The sequence below is a fragment of the Polypterus senegalus genome, chromosome 15 (genome assembly GCF_016835505.1).
Source record: "Polypterus senegalus isolate Bchr_013 chromosome 15, ASM1683550v1, whole genome shotgun sequence".
Classification (NCBI taxonomy): Eukaryota; Metazoa; Chordata; class Cladistia; order Polypteriformes; family Polypteridae; genus Polypterus; species Polypterus senegalus.
In genome coordinates this window covers 14996224-15015263 of record NC_053168.1, presented here as the reverse complement: position 1 = coordinate 15015263, position 19040 = coordinate 14996224, and positions in this window count along the sequence as shown.

Sequence of the window (19040 nt, the reverse complement as noted above, 5' to 3'; positions counted from 1 at the left end):
TGGAATCCCTACAGATTTTATTTTTCTCCAGCCGTCTGGAGTTTTTTTGTTTTTTCTGTCCCCCCTGGCCATTGAACCTTACTCTTATTCGATGTTAATGTTGATTTATTTTTTATAATTATGTCTTTCATTTTTCTATTCTTTAATATGTAAAGCACTTTGAGCTACTGTTTGTATGAAAATGTGCTATATAAATAAAATGTTGTTGTTGTAGTTATTTTTGTCCTATTCTCCTGCACCATCTTTTCTTTTTATTATGGCCATTTTGAGAGTTTAGTGTCAATGGTTACCGAGTGGTTGTTAGGGGTGACAATAGTTGTCACCAACGGAGTGACTTTATAGATTAAGGGGTATAAAGGTCAGCCCTTTGGATTTCTAGCTTAGTGTACGTTTTTGGGTTTAACCTAAAACTAGCATAATTATCCATCCATCCATTATCCAACCCGCTATATCCCAACTACAGGGTCAATCCCAGCCAACACAGGGCGCAAGGCAGGACCATCCAGTATCCAACCAACTATATCCTAACACGGGGGTCTGCTGGAGCCAATCCCAGCCAGCACAGGCAGGAAGAAATCCCAGGGAGGGTGCCAGCCCACCACAGGGCACAAACATACCCACACACCAAGCACACACTAGGGACAATTTAAGATCACCAATCCACCTAACTTGCATGTCTTTGGACTGTGGGAGGAAACTGACGCAGACACAAGGAGAACTCCACTCAGGGAGGACCCGGGAAGCAAACCCGGGTCTCAAAACTGCGAGGCAACAGCACTACCACTGTGCCACCGTGCCGCCCCTTAGCATAATTATTGTTTGATTAAAGTCTATTTTTCAGGGGGCCTAACTATCATTTTCGTCTTACATCTTGGCTCTAGTTGCATGAACTTTTTTGGTTGCCGATCCTTTCCATTTCTTAACCAAGATTATTGTTTCATGTCTGGTGCTGGTGTTTATCAAGAATCCCAGGGTAGGAAAATGGTTTTAACTGACATGTAAATCTCAGAGTGACTGTAATGACTTGGGATGCCTCCACGGTCCTTGGCAGCTTAAACCTGGAACCGTCGATAACAAAACCGAGGTTGAGCCGAGCAAGTGAAGACATGCACAGAGAGTATCAAGAGTTGATGTAAAGTGCTTTGAGTGCTTTCATTACAAAAAACAAAGTGTAAAGAGCGCTGGGCAAAGTTTCCTCCTTAAATAAATAAATAATCTGATAAAAATCAAGTGCAAATTGGAAGTTAAAATCAATAAATAATCAAACAATTAACACACAATAAAAGCCAAGGTTAAAAATCCTGGGCAGAAAGAAACGTGTCCTTAAAAACACAAACCGAGCTGCTGTCTTCCTCTCTAAAAACTCACTTTTTGTCTGTTTAACCCTTACGGGGGTCTCTTCAGCACGAGGAGACGTCCACCAAACAGGCTCATGTAATCCTGGCATGTGTCCCTGCTGCCAGTCCGTCTACAGGTCACCATTGTGCGCCTGCTCCTACTGCTGCCGCCGGACCCTCGCTATCCACGCGAGCCAAACCTGAACACATGGTTGCTCTTGCTCTGTGAAGTGCTCAGCAGGAGTGACCTCTACCCTGAAGCGTGGCCAAGTGCTTCTCCTGGGCTCACTCCCATTGGCTTCATTCCTCTCCAGCCGGACTTGACTTTCGCTTTTGTTTCTTCTGTCCTTTCAACCTTGCTCTTCCATTGTTTTCTCAGTATTGTTGGTGCAGAGAGATTCACAGATCTGGACTTTGCTGATGATGCTGTGATCTTCGTGGAGTCCATGGAGGCTCTGATCGGGGCGCTTGAGAGGCTGAGTGAGGAGTCTGAGTGTCTGGGCTTGTGAGTGTCCTGATAAAAAATAAGAGCCAGGCCTTTAATGACCTCTTGGGCACGGCCATCAGCAGTGTGTCTGTCTGCGGAGAGAGTGTCGACCTCGTCGAGAGGTTTACTTACCTCGGCAGTGACATTCATGTCTCTGGCGACTCTTTCTTTAATGGATTGGGAGAGCATGGGAGGTCACTGGAAAGGGGGGTGTGGCACTCCCGATATCTATGCAAAAGGACCAAGGTCCAAGTCTTTAGAGTCCTGGTGCTTCCTGTCTTGCTATATGGTCTTGAGACATGGACGCTATCCAATGACCTGAGATGAAGACTGGACTCCTTCTTCAGAAAGTCCTTGGGTACCATTGGTTTGACTTTGTGTTGTTCATGGAGTCCCAAATGAGGCACATTACTTGCATTGTGAGGGAACGTCAGTTACGGCACTACGACCATGTGGTGCATTTCCACAAGGGTGATCCATCTCATAGGAGCGACTGAACCAGGCCAAGGAGATGCCCACGTAACACCTGGCTATGGCAGATAGAAGGTCATTTCCGAATGGTGGGAGTGGAAAACGTGTCGGTCTGGAAGGGTTGCAACCATGATCCTGAGCTGTTTTGTCGTGTGGTGGGTGCGACAATGTGCTCTACCAGTGCATGCTCCCCAACCTGACTTGACCTGACCTGACCCCCTGGTTCCTGCCCAAGCTCCCTTTTATGTACCCATCGGGTGCAGGTGTTGCCATTATCTGCTCTGAGGTGTGAATGAAGCACTTGACCGATCTGCATTCTGCATTTGTATGTAAATGCGCGATCAGTCAAGCACCCCAATCAACCTCAGAGCAGGTTGCATCTGCACCCACCTCCATTTATTTACTTAAAATGCACAGCGCCACAAACCTCATTACAGTGACACCAAATTTGGTCCTACTCTAAAGTAAGAGAAAAAACATTTTATCAACGTTCCTAATTTAGGAAGCTACTCCTAACTTTACCAGGATTTAGGGCAGCTCAAGAACAGTCTTAGCTTGCTAGGAGCTGCCAGAAGATGGCATTCAGTCAGAGATCAGCACGGACATTCCAGGAATAGAAGAATGTTTTGAAAAATTGTTCTGGACAACAATAAACTCATAAGAAGATATCGATTTGACAGAGATGGTACGTCACGTGATTGCTCAATCTGCCCCATGAAGTCATGCACTGACGGCCAAAAGGACAGAGTTGTTAACGTTACATGTAAAATGCCAGCTTTGCAATAACACACTGGTGAGGCCTCGTATGGAGTTCTGTGTGCAGTTGTGGTCTCCAGGCTACAAAAAGGACATAACAGCACTAGGAAAGGTCCAGAGAAGATCAACTAGGCCGATTCCAGGGCTACAGGGGATGAACTACGAGGAAAACTGAAAAGAGCTGAGCATTTACAGGAGATTAAGAGGAGACAGGAGTGAAGTGTTTAAAATTATGAGGGGAATTAGTCCAGTGACTTTAAAATGAGTTCATCAAACACACGGGGACAGAGTTGGAAACTCATTAAAGGTAAACTACACATAAGCATTAAGAGGTTTTTCTTTACACAGAGAACCATAGACAGTTGGAATAAACTACCAAGTAGTGTGGTAGACAGCAGGACTTTCAAAACTCGACTTGATGTTTTTTTTAATAGAATTGTTTGGATAGGACTGGCGAGCTTTGTTGGGCTGAATGGCCTGTTCTCGTCTTGTTCTAATGTTCTAATAGGGATGATTTGGGTGGGTCACAACCAACCATTTCTGAAAAAACTCTGCACATCCTTACAACGGCCGAGGTAATACTCAGATTTATACATTACCACACAAGCCCCCCTGAGGTAATATTAAAGCATGTTGTATTCATCCAAATTGGCATGACTATAAAGATCATTACCTCAAGTGTAGATGAGCACACATATGTGAACTGCAAGTGATATCACGGGGTGCCTTGAGTCTGTGCAGGGATCAATGAAATCTCAAGACTATCAAGACATTCTGGAGTGAAACGTACCGTCCAGTGTCAGAAAGCTCTGACTAAGTCACACGTCATGGATCCTCTGACAGGAAGGTGAACCAAAATACACAGCTAAGAGCACCAAAGAACGGCTAAGAACATACCTTGGACTAATCTGAAGTGGCCTTCTATGATAAGAATCATAATGGCCTGATAAGAATCCCATTGATGATGATGATGATCATAATATATACTTTATTAAACCCCCGGGGAAATTCACATACTCCAGCAGCAGCATACTGATAAAAACAATATTAATTAAAGAGCAATAAAAATGCAGTGCAGGTTAAAAAGTGCAACGTGGAGAGTGCAAGGCAGGTATAACAGACAATAACTTTGTTTAATGTTAACGTTTAAACCCCCGGATGGAATTGAAAAGTCGCATGTCGTGTGGCGGATGAACGATCTCCTCAGTCTGTCAGTGGAGCAGGACGGTGACAGCAGTCTGTCGCTGAAGCTGCTCCTCTGTCTGGAGATGATCCTGTTCAGTGGCTGCAGTGGATTCTCCATGATTGACAGAAGCCTGATCAGCGCCCGTAGCTCTGCCACGGATGTCAAACTGTCCAGCTCCGTGCCTACAATAGAGCCTGCCTTCCTCACCAGTTTGTCCAGGCGTGAGGTGTCATTCTTCTTTATGCTGCCTCCCCAGCACACCACCGCATAGAAGAGGGTGCTCACCCTGATGTGAATCCCATTGAACAACAATGGAAAGAAATGAAACATGTAGTCTGAAGAAGAACATGTTCAGAAACAGTGGGCCAAAATATCTGTGGACAGGTGCAGATAACTCATGGAGAGCTCGAAGAAAGATTGCATGTTCGCAGTGATTGTGCAACAAAATATGAGGATATGGGTCACTTCAGTTTTGTTCATGCCATTTTCATTTGAGTTATTATTTGAAATATTCTGTTGAATCAAAACTCTAAAGCAAAGTGTGATTTTTGTTTAATATGGAGAAAACAATGATGGCTGCCAATTATCTGTTTCTAGTCATTTAAGAGGCAAATGTGGGTTCTTCCTTTTACAAGGAGTATTACCAACAAATTTGTCCATATCTATATATATTGTACAACCACACACATATATACAGGGTGAGTCAAAATTATATTAACATTTGAATGACGGAAAAAATGTATTCACAAAACATACTTCATATATGCAAGATGATTTACAGGAAGCAAGTTAAAAATAATCCATTGGTGTTAACATAATTTTGACTCACCCTGTATATGTATGCATATGCAGTATATGTGTTGAACATGATGGCGAACAGGTTGAGACATTCCTGTAAATCATCTCGCACATATGAAGTATGTTTTGTGAATAAACTGTTTCCGCCATTCAAATGTTAATATAATTTTGACTCACCCTGTATATATGTGTGTGTGTGTACAGTATATATTTGTATATATATATATATATATATATATATATATATATATATATATATATAGTAACGATCTATCAAATAAGTGAGCCACTTACCTTGGGGAATCTTCAAAATGCCGAACAGCTTTTATTTGGTGTGCCACAATAGAAATGGTGCCCTGCTGCTCTTCATACTCTTTAACCATTGTGGACTATGGCAGGCTAGTCATCCCCCAGGCCGCCAGGTGGAGCCCTCCCTGCAGTATGCAGGTGCCCCGAATGCCAGCAGGGAATTATGGACATTGGAGTTTTCATCCACAGACCTACTAGATACCACAGGGGCACCTAAAGGACGCTGCAGGGAGGCCCAAGGACTATTACGTGCCCTATAACCCGTAAGTCCCCTTAGTCACAACAACAGGGGAAATGACGTACTTCCAGGATGAAGAAGAGCACTTTTGATCTGACCCAGAAGTGCTAGGAAGTCACATGGATTGAGGGACTATAAAAGACTGTGAGAGATCCCAGACGACGAGCTGAGCTGGGTGGCAGGGTGGCAACATGTCTGGGAGTGGATGATTTATTGATTAGGATTATTGTGTATTGGTTAATGAGTATTGTGGAGAGGAGGGTGCTTTGTGCACGTATTTGTTCAAATAAAAGTTATATTTGGACCTCTATCTGGTGTCTGGCGTCTGGTCTGAGGATTCAAGGGCTCAACAGCGCCCCCTATCTGTCACACCATTTACTCCCTACCACCCTACCACACAGTGTATATATATACATATATATATACTGTATATATATATATATATATATATATATATATATATATATATATATATATATATATATATATATATATATATATATATATATATACTGCTCAAAAGAATTAAAGGAACACTTTTAATCAGAGTATAGCATAAAGTCAATGAAACTTATGGGATATTAATCTGGTCAGTTAAGTAGCAGAGGGGTTGTTAATCAGTTTCAGCTGCTGTGGTGTTAATGAAATTAACAACAGATGCACTAGAGGGGCAACAATGAGATGACCCCAAAACAGGAATGGTTTAACAGGTGGAGGCCACTGACATTTTTCCCTCCTCATCTTTTCTGACTGTTTCTTCACTAGTTTTGCATTTGGCTACAGTCAGTGTCACTACTGGTAGCATGAGGCGATACCTGGACCCTACAGAGGTTGCACAGGTAGTCCAACTTCTCCAGGATGGCACATCAATACGTGTCATTGCCAGAAGGTTTGCTGTGTCTCCCTGCACAGTCTCAAGGGCATGGAGGAGATTCTAGGAGACAAGCAGTTACTCTAGGAGAGCTGGAGAGGGCCATAGAAGGTCCATAACCCATCAGCAGGACCAGTATCTGCTCCTTTGGGCAAGGAGGAACAGGATGAGCACTGCCAGAGCCCTACAAAATGACCTCCAGCAGGCCACTGGTGTGAATGTCTCTGACCAAACAACCAGAAAGACTTCATGAGGGTGACCCAAGGGCCCCATGTCCTCTAATGGGCCCTGAGCTCACTGCCCAGCAGCATGCAGCTCAATTGGCATTCACCATAGAATACCAGAATTGGCAGATGCACCACTGGTGCCCTGTGCTTTTACAGATGAGAGCAGGTTCACCCTGAGCACGTGACAGAAGTGAAAGGGTCTGGAGAAGCCATGGAGAACATTATGCTGCCTGTAACATCATTCAGCATGAGCAGTTTGGTGGTGGGTTAATGATTGTCTGGGCATATCCATGGAGGGTCACACAGACCGCTACAGGCTTGACAAAGGCACCTTGGCTGCCATTAGGTATCAGGATGAAATCCTTGGACCCATTGTCAGACCCTATGCTGGTACAGTGGCTCCTGGTGCACGACAATTCCTGGCCTCATGTGGTGAGAGTATGCAGGCAGTTCCTGGAGGATGAAGGAATTGATACCATTGACTGGCCACCACACTTTCCTGACCTAAATCCAATAGAACACCTCTGGGACATTATGTTTTGGTCCATCCAATGCCACCAGGTTGCACCTCAGACTGTCCAGGAGCTCAGTGATGCCCTGGTCCAGATCTGGGAGGAGATCCCCACAACACCATCTGTCATCTCATTAGAAGCATGCACCGATGTTGTCAGGCATGTATACAAGAACACAGGGGCCATACAAAGTGCTGCGTACAATTTTGAGTTGCTGCAATTCAATTTTGGCAAAATGGACTAGCCTGCCACATCATTTTTCACTCTGATTTTTGGGGCGTCTTTGAATTCAGGGCTCTGTAGGTTGATCATTTTCATTTCCATCAAACGATGTGGCATCCTTTCGTTCCTAACACATTACCCAGTCTATATCAGTATAGATATCCAGGAGGATTTCTTTTTCCCATTGAGATCTGATGTGTTTTCAAAGTGTTCCTTTAATTTTTTTGAGCAGTTTATATATATATATCTATACAGTATATATAGGGTGGCCCATATTTATGCATATAATTGAAAAGGCATTATTGTCAGGAAACTACCAATGTTATTCCCAAGTAACATAATGGAACACGAACATTAAGAACCTTAAATGTTTTTTCATTACCTGTCCTCCATGGCATGGTCCACCAATGCACCATCCAGATCAATACATGCCTGAAGACAAACAGCAACGTTGTCACAGGCAGCTCAACACATATGTACTGGTATCCTCTGCAATTCTTCTGTGATAGCTGCATGTAGCTCAGCCACATTGTGGATGTGATGTTGATGCACCACGTCTTTTAGGTAACTCCAAAGGAAAAAACTCTGGTGGGGTCCAGGACATTGTTGCTCTCATTCTCAGACTAAACAGTGATGCCTTTTTTGATACTTTTCCCACAGTAGTTTAAATGCTACAGCCTGTGAAACGTCATATACATAAATATGGGCCATTCCGTGTATATATATATATATATATATATATATATATATATATATATATATATATATATATATATATATATATATATATATATATATATAACACAGTTATGGGTTAAAATACAATGGATTTTAGTTCTCCCAAATACTTTTACAGGACCTATAGGAATGTTTACAACAGCACACTATACCTAGGGATGGTGAATCCTTCCTCTTTCTCTTCTTACTGCCTGCTTCTCTTCCTCCGAGCAAGTGTTGTCATCTGCCTCCCAACTCCAACTTCCCAAGGTGAGGTGGAGGACTCCATTTTAAGCTGGAACCCTAAAAGTAATTCCAGTAACACTACTATCTTCAAAGTGGGGACAGTTCATCCCTAAAGATCCCCTTGGAGGCACCCATGCCATGCAGCAGGGCTTTCCCAAGGTACTACAATTCCCAGCGTGCCCTGTTGGAAGGTAAATGGTAAAAGCAACATGAGAGCACTGCCCTCTAGCACCTTGGGGGAGTATTTATTCCAAAAAGGCTAACTCTCCCAGTACTTTCATCTATCTATCTATCTATCTATCTATCTATCTATCTATCTATCTATCTATCTATCTATCTATCTATCTATTATATAGTGCCTTTCACATCCATCTGTCTATCTTTTATATAGTGCCCTTCATATCTATCTATCTATCATATAGTGCCTTTCACATCTATCTATCTATCTATCTATCTATCTATCTATCTATCTATCTATCTATTTTTTGCTTACTGCTATGTAAGAAGGCCTAAAGGAATGAAAAGTTTTGCCTCAATAAGACTTTCGAAGCACTAAATAGATTTTAAAGTGCAGTGCTTTCTTGCTTTAGTACATCTATTAGTCACCGACTACTATGTAAGAAGGCCTTAACAAATGCTTTGATTATATTACAGTGCATTTCTAAAAGTAATAGAGGCCAGAAAAGCAAGTTCTTAAAGCCCCCTAAAACCCCTTTTGTAAAGTCATAACAGATGTTACTTTGATAAAATATATCAGTTTAAAGTATAAAAGGGAAATACCGAATGTGTGCATTGCTGTACTGACGTTAGAAGACATACCAGATTTCCTGCCCTGACTTTCCATGAGGCAGCATACAATTAGGCTCTTAAGAGTTTACAAAAACACAAGGAAAACCATCATTATGCTCAGTAGTATGCTAGATATATATCTTAAAATTACTGGTGGCTTGAGGGCCATAAATTTTCCTTTGGGGTCAGGAAAACTATAGCAGTATATTTCTTTATCTCCTCGGATACAAAGAAAAACAGCTGTTTTGTAGCTGTAGTGGATAATTCAGGAAGAGTTTTTTTGTCTATTTGGGGCAGTGGCGAACAATAGCTGCACATCGATTTTAGGAACTCACCAATGCAGGCTCTTGTCAGTTGAATGAAAAGACTATTATTTCTTCAGCTCGGCTTGATATACCATGCCCAGAATTAGCACTTGTTTTCTCTTCCAATCAAGTTTTTTTTTTCCCCCCCCCCTTAATCATCAGCATCTTTTCCACTTTGCCGGGACCCATTTCTGAAACAATAGCGAGGCAAATAATGGGCCTGAGCTACAGTTCACACTGATGTGCAGGGGAAAGAAAAAAAAAAAGAAAACGTATGACAGTAACGTAAAAAGAATGGTGCCCTGGTCAAAGGTCAGTTCTGTGATCTTATTGTCATCTCAACTGCCTTTCAAGAAAAGGCCTCGTCTTTCATTACCTTCTGCTGGAATTTTGCCAATTTGGAGTGAAAAGCCTTCTCTCAGTAGGAAACGTGAAAGCTGCAGATGATGTGACAAAACATAATTGAAAAAGTCAACATCCTTTTCTAAGATGTTCCTCTTTTATTAGGAGTACGCTTTGTCCAATAAAAGAGTATTTAAGATACTCCAACAGTCTTCAAAGGTTTAAGTTTCTTAAATTTGTGGCTGTCTGGTATGGATTTTGCTTTTCTCCCAAACATACAGATAGCGGGAGAAACTCTTTGCATAATTTATATGGCCGGCCTTTCCTAAGCCTCTTTATTTTTACCAGAGGACATTGTGTTTTATGATATTGTGCGTTAAGCTTTTACTTAGGTGTAATGGGACAAGTTATTTTATTTTATTTTTTTAAATAGTGCAACCATTTTTTTGTAACAAATGTGAGAAAATTAAATAACAATAGACATACTGTGGACAATGGATAACAATCCCCTAAGGTTAGTCTGATGGTTGACTTTTGCTATTAAACTCCACTGCACATGACATTAATAAGCAAAAAACAACCCCAAATAAACTTTCGTTTTCCTGATCCATTTGGTTGGACGCTTACACTTTGTCGTCGTTTCGGAGGGCTTAACGTTGCTCTCCTGGATTAGAAATATCTATTAACAAGAAGGATCAAAAGGTAACATCCCTGTTTTTATTTATTGCCTCCCCAGACAAATCCCCTTCTATTTATCACTTGGTGACCTTTCTCCAATGCTCATCCATCATTAAATTAAAAGGATACCTTTGCACCGCAGCCCTTCTCCTCTCTCAGCAAAAACCTTTTGTCCAGAGGTCCGCTCACCGGGTTCATTTAGGACTGATGGAGGCAAGGTTGGAATCTGCAGTTCAGCACCTCTGCTGTTTTGGGCAGATGGTCAGGTCTGAAGGCCATCGATCAATTTCACCTGAGCGCCATTTGCTCATAAAACACTTCTCGTATTTAGCCACGGCTCAAAAGCAGACATTTTGTACAATATCAAATAGAGCAGAAACAATGACACCTTTACAAGTTGTTTATCCTTAGGGGCTGGAGTGAGGAGGGAAACGATGGCGCAGTCTTTTATTACAAGGAGGCCCACAAAGAGCTCATCTTTGGAGTTTGTGCTAGAGCTGGTGGGTGGCATGGTGGTCAGTGCCAGTGCCTCATAGGTCTTACATCGTGGGTTCAAATCCTTTTTACGTTTACGCTGTTTCCGTAGAGCGTCAGAAGTATGTGCCCGCCTCCCTCCTCTTTTTTGTTATGCAACATTGAATCGCAGTGGATTTCATCTCGCTTTTTTGACGCTGATCAGCAGAAAGGCAACATCTATAATGTCCACAGGATGGCTCCTGGTAGTCTACAAGATGGCTCCCGTGGTACTTTTATGCGCATCGCCATATTTCTTTTGTTTCTACTTTGTTTTTGATGTATTTGAAGAAATTTGTATCCCTATATGGGATAGTTTGTGGTATAACGGGTCCTCAGAAAGAATGGTTGATATTTTAAATAATCCATCGGCCGTGTCAGTCTCTGTTGCCGCGCTTGTGCAGCTGCGGGGAGTGGATGAGGTAACCGGGGGTGACTCCTGAACGTGTGGGTGTGATCTTTCCCGATTGCTTCATCTGCTTCCTGCGGTGCGTGATTGAGACGCTGCACCCACGGAGCCATATAAGTATGGGCCGGTGGGGAAACGAAAAAGGAGACGAAAGACGCAAAGAAACGAGAAAGGAAGAAAACAAAAGGAAAGGCAAAAGCTTGTGGAGTGAAAGTGCAGCATCGGGGCAATGCAAGTGGATGAGCCAGCCGGCTGAAGAAAGAGAGGTCGGCGCGGTCAGGTGAGGGATCGGCACTCGAGGGATGGATCGCGGCCACTGAATGTGTTACGGAGTGGGTAACGATCAAGGTGGTGTCCTCTCCTGGAATCTGAGGAACGACTGCGTGAGCGAGAAGGAGGTGCGAGAGGACAACCGACCTCGAGAGGTCTGGCAGAGGCAGCCAAGACGGGAGTCGGTTGTGAGAGGACCGCGGCTGCTAAAGTCTCTCCAGTTGAGTGAGCGATGGGTGAGCTGGGTAGACATGGAAGGAGTTGTGCTGGGCTCGCTTGCCCCAATGACTGTTGCTGGTTTTTAGCCTCATTTTAAACATTGGGGTTTTTAACCTTTTATAGATTTTGTTATTATTGGAAATACTGCATTTTCTTTGGTTTGGTTTTTGTTTTTAATAAAAGCACTCGCACATTTTACACCATCCTCTTGCTACAATTGTGATTTGTCCCCATCTGCCAGTTCATCCGATTACATTTTCGATGGTTTTGGGTTCGAGAGCCTCCCAAAAAGGAAGAGGGAGCATGAAGCAAAACCCACACCGTCACGTAGTTCTGTATTTAGTGAGTGGCATCATCTATTCTTGCATTTTGCCTTGAAAGTTGTCCCGGTGGTCTGGTCAAGAACACTGTGCACCTGGTGAACCTGGTGTGGAGTACCATGCAGCAAAAAAAAGTAGTTTACAGCGTCGTGTTGTACTTCTGAGGTGACAAGGACAGATTGGCCATCAGGCTCTGTGAAGATGATGATTTGTGCTCTGTTTTGGGTGTTGTATAGGGTGGTCCAGATCTCATTATGCAATTTTCATTACGCTATAACTTATTAAGTTTAAAAATCCCAGACCATCGAGAAGTGTGCGAACTGACGACATGAAGAATCGCCTTTGCGCCGAACTGGAATCGTCCCCGCATAAATCAAAGTCATCCAGACAATCTGGATCTGCATAATTAGATCTGGACCACCCTGTATTTGCTCCAGTTTTTGACTCCCATTGCATGCCAAACCTACCAGGAAGGGGGTCTCCCTCTGATTATCTTTTCCTGAGATGTCTTCCATTTTTTTTCTTTACAATGTTTTTATTTTAGGATTTTCTTTCTTGTCTTCTTGGAGCTGTGGTTCCTCAGCTTGGTCCTGGGGACCCTTTGTGGCTGCAGGTTTTTGTTCCAACCAGATTCACATTAAGTAATAATAAATGAGAATAATTGATCTTATTTCGTTAGCTGCTCTCTTTTTTCATTTCTTTTATTCTGCATTCAGAAAAGCATAGCAGTATGACTTTTACATTATATGACATTCAGAAATACAGTATTTTTTTTCATCATACCTTTAAATGCTTGATTCTTTTTTTTTTTTTATTTTCCTATTATTTTTCCCTTTTTCTGTGTAGTCTGCTCCCATCATTGTATCCTAATAGTGACAATTAAAAAATAAGCAAAACAGACACCCGGGCAAACGACACTAAATGATGAAAGGCTGCAACGTCTTCAGCGTCAGACCCACTAATTAGTCAGTATTGGAAAGGCAGAATGGAAATCAGGATAGACAGAAATATTCTTTTTCTTCTCCTTTCAGCTGCTCCCATTAGGGTTTGCCACAGCGGATCAAAAAGTAAAAAAATAAATAAATAAAAAGCACCCACATATAAGTGCTTCATTTTTATTAAGACGTATTAACACACTTACTTTTGTAATTTCTTTATTGACCCCAAAACACAGAAACTGGGTAATAACAGCTCACTTAATTAGGCTAGGAGCCCAATTAAAAACAGAAGTTGGTTGGAACAAAAAATCTGCAGCCCCAGGGGTTCCACCAAGTTTGGGAACCACTGTCTTAGGCTTGGGGGCTGTCATAAATCAGAGACCTGCTAAAGCCCATTGAGGCATTGTTTGTGTGATTTCGGCCTATACAAGAAATACATTGTTATTGTTGTTGTTTTATAAACTGCAATTAAGAAAGCCCAGCAACAACAACAATAATAATAATAATAATAATAATAATAATAATAATAATAATAATAATTAGCTGCAGACTCCTGAGTGGTCAAGAGGAGTAACTGTCAAACTCCACCTGGGCTCCTTCAGCAGCCTTCATCTCCTTTAACCTTCCAACCAGAGTGCGGCTTCCTCCAACTCCTTGGCATCCTGGCTGGATGGAAGAAAAACCTGACAGTGCCCTCCACACCTTGCCAGTGCATTAAGACAGACTGGCATCTAACCTTGTATTTATTGTTAATGCTATAGTCTATAATTTTCTATTACACTATAATGGAACAAGCAGGATATGAAATGAGTGGAATAAAGATTTTACTCTCTTTAACTCATAGTGTTTGGCATGGTGACACAGTGGTTAGTGCTGTTGCCTAACAGATGCAGAGCTATAGGTGTGAATCTCGCAGTCACTATCTACAAAAAGTATGGGAACCCCTTTTAATTCTGGATTTTTGTTTCTCATTGGTGAAGCTTTCAAAGTAGCAACTTCCTTTTAATATACGACATGCCTTATGGAAACAGTAGGATTTCAGCAGTGACACTAAGTTTATTGGATTAACAGAAAATATGCAATATGCATCATAACAAAATTACATACTGTAGGTGCATAAATCTGGGCACCCCAACAGACATATGACATCAATACTTAGTTGAGCCTCCTTTTGCAAATCTAACAGCCTCTAGACGCCTCCTATAGCCTTTGATGAGTGTCTGGATTCTGGATGGAGGTACTTCTGACTATTCTTCGATACAAAATCTCTCCAGTTCAGTAAATTTGATGGTTGCTGAGCATGAACAGCCTGCTTCAAATCACATAGATTTTCGATGATATTCAAGTCAGGGGACTGTGACGGCCATTTCAGAACATTGTACTTCTCCCTCTGCATGAATGCCTTTGTAGATTTCGAACTGTGTTTTGGGTCATTGTCTTGTTGGAATATCCAACCCCTGCGCAACTTCAACTTTGTGACTGATGCTTGAACATTATTCTGAAGAATTTGTTGATATTTGATTGAATTCACCCGACCCTCGACTTTAACAAGGGCCCCAGTCCCTGAACTAGCCACACAGCCCCACAGCATGATGGAGCCTCCACCACATTTGACAGTAGGTAGCAGGTGTTTGTCTTGGAATGCGGTGTTCTTCTTCCACCATGCAAAGTGCTTTTAGTTATGACCAAATAACTCAATTTTTGTCTCATCAGTCCAAAGCACTTTGTTCCAAAATGAATCTGGCTTGTCTAAATGAGCATTGAATACAACAAGCGACTGTTTGTGGTGTGAGTGCAGAAAGGGCTTCTTTCTCATCACCCTGCCATACAGATGTTCTTTGTGCAAATTGCGCTGAATTGTAGAACGATGTCCAGATACACCATCTGCAGCGAGATGTTCTTGCAGGTCTTTGGAGGTGATCTGTGGGTTGTCTGTATCCATTCTCACAATCCTGCACATATGCCGCTCCTGTATTTTTCTTGGCCTGCCAGACCTTGTTTGGTTTAACAGCAACTGTGCCTGTGGCCTTCCATTTCCTGATTCCATTCCTTACAGTTGAAACTGACAGTTTAAACCTCTGAGATCACTTTTTGTAGCCTTCCCCTAAACCAGGAGACTGAACAATCTTTGTTTTCAGATCTTTTGAGAGTTGCTTTGAGGATCCCATGCTGTCTGTCACTCTTCAGAGGAGAGTCAATGGGTAGGAAGCACAACTTGTCATTGACCTCCTTAAATACCTTTTACCACTCATGATTGGACACCCCTGTCTATGAAGTTCAAGGCTTAACGAGCTCATCCAACCAGTTTGGTGTTGCAAGTAATCAGCATTGAGCAGGGACAGGCATTCAAATCAGCACAATGACAAGGGGACCCACATTTGTGCACAGCCAGTTTTTCACATTTGATTTCATTTCATACAACTAAATACGGCTTTACTAAAAATCTCAGATGTTCCTAGGAAATGAAAGACATACCACTGTTATCTTTTTTATTGAAAGGATAGTAAATTATTATCCAGGCTGAGAGGGGTTCCCAAACATTTTCATATGACTGCATGTAGTATTTGCACATTCCTCCTTTGCCTGTGTGGCTGTTCCTGTTACGTCTCACACATGCATATGACACGGATTGCTAGTTCCTTAGAGAGTATGTGCCTGAGTGAGATCTGCGATAGAGTGGTGCTCTGGATAGCTGCCACCTTGAATTAAATTCAACCTTTTTGACAATGCCTTGTAGTTTTCCGCCCTGGGTATGATGTTAATCTTCATCCAGCCCTGAATGTAGGCCCTCCAACCTGCAGAGAAAAATCTGGGGGTTGGTGGCAGAATTGGCACTCCTGCCACCATAAGAAAACCTCACCCTGGTTCCATTCTATCTGAACTAGTGTGGTGTCACCCATTGCAGGGTGTCACTCGGGTCCAAATCTGGGGATCCTGAGTTGATTTGTCATGTGGTGGGTGCGGCAATGTATCAGCGCCTGCTCCTAACCTCTTTCTTTCTTGTAGTTTTAGGTTATGGCGGAAACCTGCATACTTTCTTTTTGCTTGACTTTCCAGACTTCCCGCTGAGAAAGCCCTTTGCCTAAAACCCCTCCATTAATCAAAGTTAAATTCTTGTTTGCTAAGCCAGTCTTCCAAATAAAAAAAATGCTCTAATTGTTCCATTATGCCTTATTTATGTCACTAAGCATCTATTCATTATTCCATACATACTATACACTAACAGGACATGAGTTATGGGGAAGTGGGCCCTATTTAGGCAGCATAAACTATAGTAACCTTGGGTGGGCCTGCTAGTCTATCAGAAGACTCTGACAAGCATGCACCAAGTTAGAGTCATCAGCTATTTATTGGGTGGCACGACTAAGGAGAGGTGAGCACTGCAGTGCACTGAATGGCTTCAGAGACCTCTGCTCATGCCATGTTTCCCTGAAAATTAGACCAGGTCTTGTATTAATGTTTGCTCCAAAAGATGCACTAGGGCTTATTTTCAGTGGATATCTTATATTTATTCATGTACAGCAATATACATTTATCCAAATACAGTCATGTCATCTTCTTCCGGAATATTGTCATAACTCTCCACATTCAAACCCTGAATTCAAGCCTGAATCTCTTGCTACTCCAGCCGCTTTTAGGATCCTCCAGGATCGAGGTGCGTGCTTCGATGTTTGATGAATGGTTCGATGTGGTGGAGCAAAATTCCGACATGCAAATGTATTCATGTTGCTTTTATACTCAAGCATCGCATATTTCCCAAAGTAATGATGTGATATATTTTAAAAGTCTCACATACCATCGTCTGCGCCGTCTTTTTTGCACCTTCGCAATACCATCAAAATGTATAGCGGCGTATTTGAGCCACAGAGAAAAATAAATAAAAGGTCTATTATGTGATTAAAGTGGAAATTTCAGTTTTAACCTCGAAATGTCCACTTTAACCTTGTAGTTTATCATTAAAGTAGGCCGTTGTAAACGTCATCTTAAAAGTGACCCAGTTGTTAGATCGCTACCCGCTTCTGGTGGCTTCCTCCTGACCTGACAGCAGCGGCAAGCAGCATCGCCATACAGAACACATTACATTTAGAATATTCCAGCTCTCTGCACAGTTAGAATTGTTAGATTCATACCTGATATCACTTTCATGATGAAATGAATTAAAATATGTATGTTACATTTTACAGATAAATCTTTAACTTTGTTTAAATAATGAATACAGTGGAACCTTGGTTCACGAATGTCTCGGTACACATACAAATCGGTTTAGGACCAAAAAGTTCGGCAAACTTTTTCCTCGGTTCACGACCACACACTCAGTACACGAACAAGCCAGTTTCCCTTTCGGTTTGTACGTGTTCAGTCTCTCCCTGTGCATTTCCTGTGCAGCGAGCAAGAGAGAGAGAGCGAGAGAGCTCAACACACACGCGTGCGAGAGAGAGAGACACACACACACACAGGCGTGCGAGAGAGAAAGACACACACACACACAGGCAGTGCGCGAGAGAGAGACACACACACACACAGGCAGGCGAGAGAGAGACACACACACACAGGCAGTGCGAGGAGAGAGACACACACACACAGGCAGCGCGAGAGAGACACACACACACAGGCAGCGCGAGAGAGAGAGACACACACACACAGGCGTGCGAGAGAGAGAGCTGGACGCATAAGGTAGGAAGGCAGTTAAAGAATGCACTGGGCTTGATTTTGTTTTAACTTCTGTTTATAAGCGATCGGTTCGTAGTTTGCATTGTTGCAATGTTACTTTTCTTGGTGGTTTATTAAATTACGGATGTTTTCAAATGTTCATTTTTTTCCCTGTGCTTAAAACTCATTAAAAAAAAAAGTGTTTTTAGCCAGCGGTCGGTAGCACTATAACGCATACTATTGCAGTGTTAGTTTTCTCTGTTGTCCAAGGTTTTCTCAGTGTTATTCAATGTTTTCACATTTAGTTTACTATTATGTTGTGCGTTCTATGGTTTAATTAACTATATTTGCGCTTAAAAACTTTAAAAATATATATATTTACATACAGTTCGTATGGTCTGGAATGGATTAATTGTATTTACATACAATCCTATGGGGGAAATTGCTTCAGTTCACGACCAAATCAGTTTACGACCAGAGTTTTGGAACAAATTATGGTCGTGAACCGAGGTTCCACTGTACTGTTAATAGTTACAAATAATGGGTGGCACGGTGGCAGAGCGGTAGCACTGCTGTCTTGCAGGGAGTCACGTCCCTGGTGTTCCCTGCCTGGAGTTTGCATGTTTTCCTGCTGGGATTCCTTCCAAAAATATGCAGATTTGGTGACACTAAAATGACGCCAGTGTATGTGAGTGTTTGTATTCACTTTGTGTTGAGCTGATGTCCCGTCCAGAGATTTTGTTTCTGTCTTGCGCCAATGCTGCAGGAATTGGTACATCCCCAAATGTATGGTTGTAATCATTAAACATCCTTTTCAGAGATATGGTGGCAAGGTGTCCTCGGAATTTAATGGATGTTTCGGGCACAAACGTCGCATGAAGTATAAACCTGTCCTTAGGCGACTTACTTTTCAGCTGATGATTTTTGACGGTTTATTTTTGAGGTAGGGCTTATATTACAGAGCAGCCTGAAAATCATGCTAGGGCTTATTTTCGGAGTAGGTCTTATTTTCGGGGAAACAGTATTTATCAAGCATCTCAGAATTATTCCTAACAACAGCATTTAGACTTTGACTAGGATTAGAATTTGTCCTCCCTTAGAGTAAGACATGACAAGTAAACAGTTCACGTTTGAGAATGAATGATGTCACGATTTTATGGTGCCCTGAGCCACAAAGCTGGCACTCATGAAAGCTTTTTCTATTTTACTTTGAAAAATCTTTTGGCGTTT